This window comes from Xiphophorus maculatus, chromosome 24 (assembly GCF_002775205.1).
Source record: "Xiphophorus maculatus strain JP 163 A chromosome 24, X_maculatus-5.0-male, whole genome shotgun sequence".
NCBI classification, from domain to species: Eukaryota; Metazoa; Chordata; class Actinopteri; order Cyprinodontiformes; family Poeciliidae; genus Xiphophorus; species Xiphophorus maculatus.
In genome coordinates this window covers 103053-109335 of record NC_036466.1, presented here as the reverse complement: position 1 = coordinate 109335, position 6283 = coordinate 103053, and positions in this window count along the sequence as shown.

The window sequence follows — 6283 nt, the reverse complement described above, 5'->3', positions numbered from 1 at the left end:
TTTTTTCTGTTGACGTTGTTTGCGTTTGGCAACTATTGTAAAAATGCATTACCGCCACCTGCTGGACTGGAGTATAGGACATCAAGCGAACAGCAGAGAAACTAAATAAATACAACAAATATAAATATCTAGGAAATTACTTAAACAAAAGGTTAAGGACAGATGGCAGAAAAAGTGGGAAGAAGGTAGAACTGAGCATTATACAGATGATCTCAGAATTCTGACTTTAATCTCAGAATTCTGACTTTCTGACTTTAATCTCAGAATTCTGAGTTTAAAGTCAGAATTCTGAGATTAAACTCAGAATTCTGAGATTAAAGTCAGAAACTAAATCTAAATGATATAAAGTTAACAGTCAATATTGTAGTTGGTGGTGATATCCAAATTGACAAGCCAAAATTATAATAATAAAAGTTTCTACATTACTGTCAGATACCACCAACAGATTATGAGCCATATCTACAGTATTTGTCTGTGTGTTCTCTGCAGTTTGCAGGCTGGTGACGAGGGGAAATAAACTTAAAGACAAAACAAGCCGCATTAAGACCTGAATTAACTAGTGACAGCCAGACGGGGTCCTCAACGCAGATGTTTGTAAAATTTAGGTGGATGTGTAGTTTCCTGATCAAAACGCGACAAACGTAAATAAACGGATTAGAAAATGTCTCTTTCTCTATTATCTCTTCAAAACAATAATAATTCATTGTATGTGAAGGAATATTTAAGAATATATTGAAATATCACCAAAATATACCACACTTCAAGAGGACACTGTGCTAAACTGTAAGAATTTCTATCACCCAGCATTGTTAGAGCAATTACGATTATTTTACATCTTCTCGGTCTTATATTGACTGACATGTTCTGCAAAGATGTCAATAAATGTAAACAGTTCTGATATGCAAACTAATTCCTGGCTCATTTAATGGAAGCCACATTATTTCGTTTGCACCTTAACTGGGCTGCAGACGCAAAGCTGTGTAATTTAGTAATTTCACAATATCCTTACAGTTAAAAGTTTGCCTGGCAAACCTGTTAAACGGCGTTACCTTCAAAATGTTGGCAGCAAGTGAATTTTATTATTTTAGACAATAAAATAAACTGGTCCAAAAAGTGAATCAGACTACATCTCTAACTGAACTCGTACAAGCGGTCGCTGAGCTCCGAGAGCAATGTTTTATCCACTAAACTACACTGCTCAAAAAAATAAAGGGAACACTCAAATAACACATCCTAGATCTGAATGAAAGAAATATTCTCATTGAATACTTTGTTCTGTACAAAGTTCCATTTGCACAACAGCAGGTGAAATTGATTGTCAATCAGTGTTGCTTCCTAAGTGGACAGTTTGATTTCACAGAAGTTTGATTTACTTGGAGTTATATTGTGTTGTTTAAGTGTTCCCTTTATTTTTTTTTTGAGCAGTGTATATCGACCAACAGAAGTCCAATAATCCTACCTGTTATTGATTCTGATCTAACGGACACCTTGTGCTTTAAGAAGCAAACCAAACCTGGATTAACTGGTGACACTTTCAGAATTTCAGTTTGAGTGAAGATTTTAACCCGTTTCTGATGTAAAAGTATATAAGATAATTGTTTTTTCAGCGTTGTCTCTTATGGTTGAGTATTAGGGTCACTTGATGAAAAGAATAAAGATGTTTAGTTAAAATACGAGAAAAAAATATCAATAAAAAAGAAATGACACTGCCACATAGATCTGCGGTAGCCATGTCTTTTGTAAGTGAACTAGGAAATAAACTATAGCATGTTATAAAAACAGTGTTTAAAAAGGTTTCGCTATTGTTTTTGTGGATATCTAATTGAAATATCATACAATATGAGAGAGATGTGAAAAACAACATAGTCAGTCGATCTTTTTAAACATTTTATTTTTAATCCCATGGCTCTTCAACATATATGTCGGCTTTCAGGGAATAATCTTTGCTTTGAGTTCTATTTATGGCATCTTTCGATCTTCCTTTGACGAGTTTCAACCTCTGAAGCAATAGATAAATCAGGACAAATTCCGCGTAATTTACCTGTTTTGGTGATTTTGCAGATTAATGTAAAAAAAACGGGGGGGCAACATACCATGTTAGATCGATAAAAGTGTTTTTAATTAGTTATTCCCGAGATCTTAATGGATGTCTTACGGAATCTGATAGTATTGTTGCAAAATTTGTAGTTTTTTTAAGCTTGTCGCATTGTTTATTTCCTGGTTCGGTAAAGGGGTCCTAAAAAGCCACGCCCAAAGAAACATCTGTCTCTCCCAGATGCCGCCAGTTAATTTAGCCACCAGTTAATCTATAACAGGTGTTGGGGAAAAGATAAGGTTAAAAAGGGACTAAATGCTGGTAAAAGATCTCTTGAGGATGAGGAAGAAAGAGTTGAAATAATAAAGAAAATAATGAAGGAAGATTTTAAAGTCATTAAAATTTAAGGCTGGACAGGATATGATTGGAGTAAGTCCTATCAGTTTGTCAAATGGATTAAAGAAAGTTATTGGAGATGTAGAACTAGCTAAGGTCTTAAGGGATGGAAGCCTATTTATTAGTGATGGTGAGATGAAGCCTCATGAGGCATTGAACCACTTGAGCCAAATGGTTCGAGAAAGGGTTCATTTCTTGAGGCTTCATGTGCACACGAAACCACCTACTGGCCAGGTGTATAATCACAGCCAGCTGTATCTTAACACGTGTGATGCATTGAATTTTTGTCTATTATGGCTCTTGGGAATGACTTCACAAAAGGTGTAGGACGAAATCATTTGTCTACATAAATTATGTATACACATATGTGTATAATAAAATATTGTTTGAATGTATCCTCTGTGTGTAATTATTCCCAAAATAGTAGTGTCATGTGATATGGCATGTTGTGTAATAAAGTTTTTCTGTGACTCTAGAAAAATGGCATGGGCTTAATCAGGCAGAGGACAGTGAAAGTGCTTGTGGAACTAGGGAGGGGTAGTGAATAGGCTAATGCTTGTGTAACTTGGATGATTTCATGCATTTTTATTAAGAAACAACAATTTCTCCACAGTTTTTGGTTTCAAACGATTTCTCTTTTTTGACACTACATGGATGAGGTGTTATTATTGTACCCCAACTCCTTGGAGCACAATAAACACCTCACCTTTACAGAACATAAGAAACAGTAAAAAATACAGTTCCTCATAAGCAAACGTAATGCATCTGCAAATGTTCAGTTCACCTTACCTTGTTAGGGCTTATCAATTCGAAATCGAAAGAGGAGGGGAAATCCTCCTCTTTCTCGCCGGCTCCATCCTTCTCCTATCCTGTCCTCGTGCTCCTAAATCTCCTATCTATCTATCTATCTATCTATCTATCTATCTATCTATCTATCTATCTATCTATCTATCTATCTATCTATCTATCTATCTATCTATCTATCTATCTATCTATCTATCTATCTATCTATCTATCTATCTATCTATCTATCTATCTATCTATCTATCTATCTATCTATCTATCTATCTATCTATCCTAAACTCTCCAAACACACCAAACTAACTGTCTCAAACTAAATAACCACTATCCAAACTCTGCTATCCAAACTATCAAAACTCTATCCACTCTCTCAACTGACCGCAACTCGCCTACAACAACCCACATTTTGAATGGATCCTGTGGGGTTTCTAAAGCTGTCAAACCCCGCGCCAACATCTGAGCCACTTCCCGAAGCAGTCACGTGGTACAGCCAGGCAGCGAGGCTTCGGACGTCATCGTTTTCGGCTCCTCCCCTAAATGAAGCAAGCCTCGATACGCGCTTTACGGAAACGCCCCCTCCATTACTCGACACACGCCTCGAAGCCTCGGCACATCACGTAACATCACTACTATTTATCATTTGTAAAAATGCTGAGCAAAAGAATAAGGCCCTAAAATTACAAATGGTGTGTAAAAAGAAATGCTGGAAAGAAATGTAGTTGGGGAAGAAAGAGGAGTAAAAGGGGTAATATCAAGGATTCCTGTAGGAGAAACTTGGAGGAGCTAAAGAAAGTAATAAAAGGAGGAGAGATTACAGGCATCAAGCGATTACAGGCTTTTAGGAGTGGGGAGAAAATGGACAGTACATCTACTACTGGATTTCAAAGATAGAGTTCTGCCTGATAAGGTGATGATTGGTTACATGAGCTTTAATATAAGAGCTTATATTCCACCACCTCTCAGATATTATAAGTGTCAACGGTATGGACATACTGCAAACGTTTGTAAAGGGAAACAGAGATATGGTAAGTGTGGAAGTGAACATCCTTATGGTGAGTGTGGAAATAATCCTGTTAAATGTTTTAACAGTGGAGGAAGTCAAACTGCAGCATATGCAGGGTGCATGGTAAGAAAAGAGGCAGCTGAAACTGATAAGAGAATTACTTATGCTGAAGCAGTGAGAGAAGTGAAGAATAATGATAATGATCCAAAAACAAATTATGAAAGAATTGTAGTGTTAATCAGTGTTAATCAGGCATTAAATAGTGTAGAAGCTTGGGCTTTATATGGAGTTTTAGATTCTCAACATCCAAGTCTAAATTTGTTGTTTATACAAATAGGAAATTAAATATTAATGTAAATCTCAAATTATATGGGGATGTTATAGAAAAAAGATCAAATTAAATATTTGGGTATTTGGTTTGATAAAATAAACTTACATGGAAGATACATATAGATAAAATAGTTGAAAAAAGTACAATTTTAAATATAATGAGATGTTTGAGAAGCAAAGAATGGGGAGCAGATAGGAAAGCATCAAAGACAATTTATATTGGACTAATTAGATCAATTTTTGATTATGGTTGTATTTTATATAATTCAGCTTCAAGTAGTTCATTAAAACAATAGATAGAACACAATATCAGTCATTAAGACTTTGTTGTGGAGCCATGAAAACTACTCCAGTTTCAGCTCTACAAGTTGAGATGGGCGAGATGCCACTGGAGCTCAGGAGAGAACAACTAGCCATAATTTATTGGACAAATATTAAAGGACATAATGAAGATCATCCTCCATATGTAACTCTGCAACCTTGTCAAGAAAAAGAAAAGAAACAAATTATTAGTTTTGGATGGATAATAATAAATAAAGTAAAAGATGTAGGAATAGATAACTTTTTAATTAGTCCTGTGGTTGTTATTCCTGTTATTCCATCATGGATCTTTGGACAGGCTGAGTTGATTTAAACTTACTGAGAAAAGGGAGACAGTTAGAAAAAAAGGAGGTGGAAAGTTATATAAAAAGAGAATATTCAGAGTATATACAAATATATACAGATGCTTCTAAAATGTTAAATGATAGAGTAGGTGTATCATTTGTAATTCCAGATTTAAATATTATGAGAAATATAAGAATAACAGATAAATTGACAGTGTACACAGGTGAATTAATGGCAATTTTAATGGCTTTAGAGTGGATTGAGGAAACGGGAGAGGGAGGTTTGTTCAGATTCAAGTAGTGCATTAATAAGTATTCTAGAGATAAATTCAGAATCAAGACAATATATTACACTGCTCAAAAAATAAAGGGAACACTTAAACAACACAATATAACTCCAAGTAAATCAAACTTCTGTGAAATCAAACTGTCCACTTAGGAAGCAACACTGATTGACAATCAATTTCACCTGCTGTTGTGCAAATGGAATAGACAACAGGTGGAAATTATTGGCAATTAGCAAGACACACTCAATAAAGGAGTGGTTCTGCAGTTGGGACCACAGACCACTTCTCAGGACCTATGCTGTCTGGCTGATGTTTTCGTCAGTTTTGAATGTTGGTGGTGCTTTCACACTCGTGGTAGCATGAGACGGACTTCACAACCCACACAAGTGGCTCAGGTAGTGCAGCTCATCCAGGATGGCACATCAATGCGAGCTGTGGCAAGAAGGTTTGCTGTGTCTGTCAGCGTAGTGTCCAGAGGCTGGAGGCGCTACCAGGAGACAGGCCAGTACACCAGGAGACGTGGAGGAGGCCGTAGGAGGGCAACAACCCAGCAGCAGGACCGCTACCTCCGCCTTTGTGCAAGAAGGAACAGAAGGAGCACTGCCAGAGCCCTGCAAAATGACCTCCAGCAGGCCACAAATGTGCATGTGTCTGCACAAACGGTTAGAAACCGACTCCATGAGGATGGTATGAGGGCAGACGTCCACAGATGGGGGTTGTGTTCACAGCCCAACACCGTGCAGGACACCTTGGCATTTGCCAGAGAACACCAGGATTGGCAAATTCGCCACTGGCTCCTTGTGCTCTTCACAGATGAAAGCAGGTT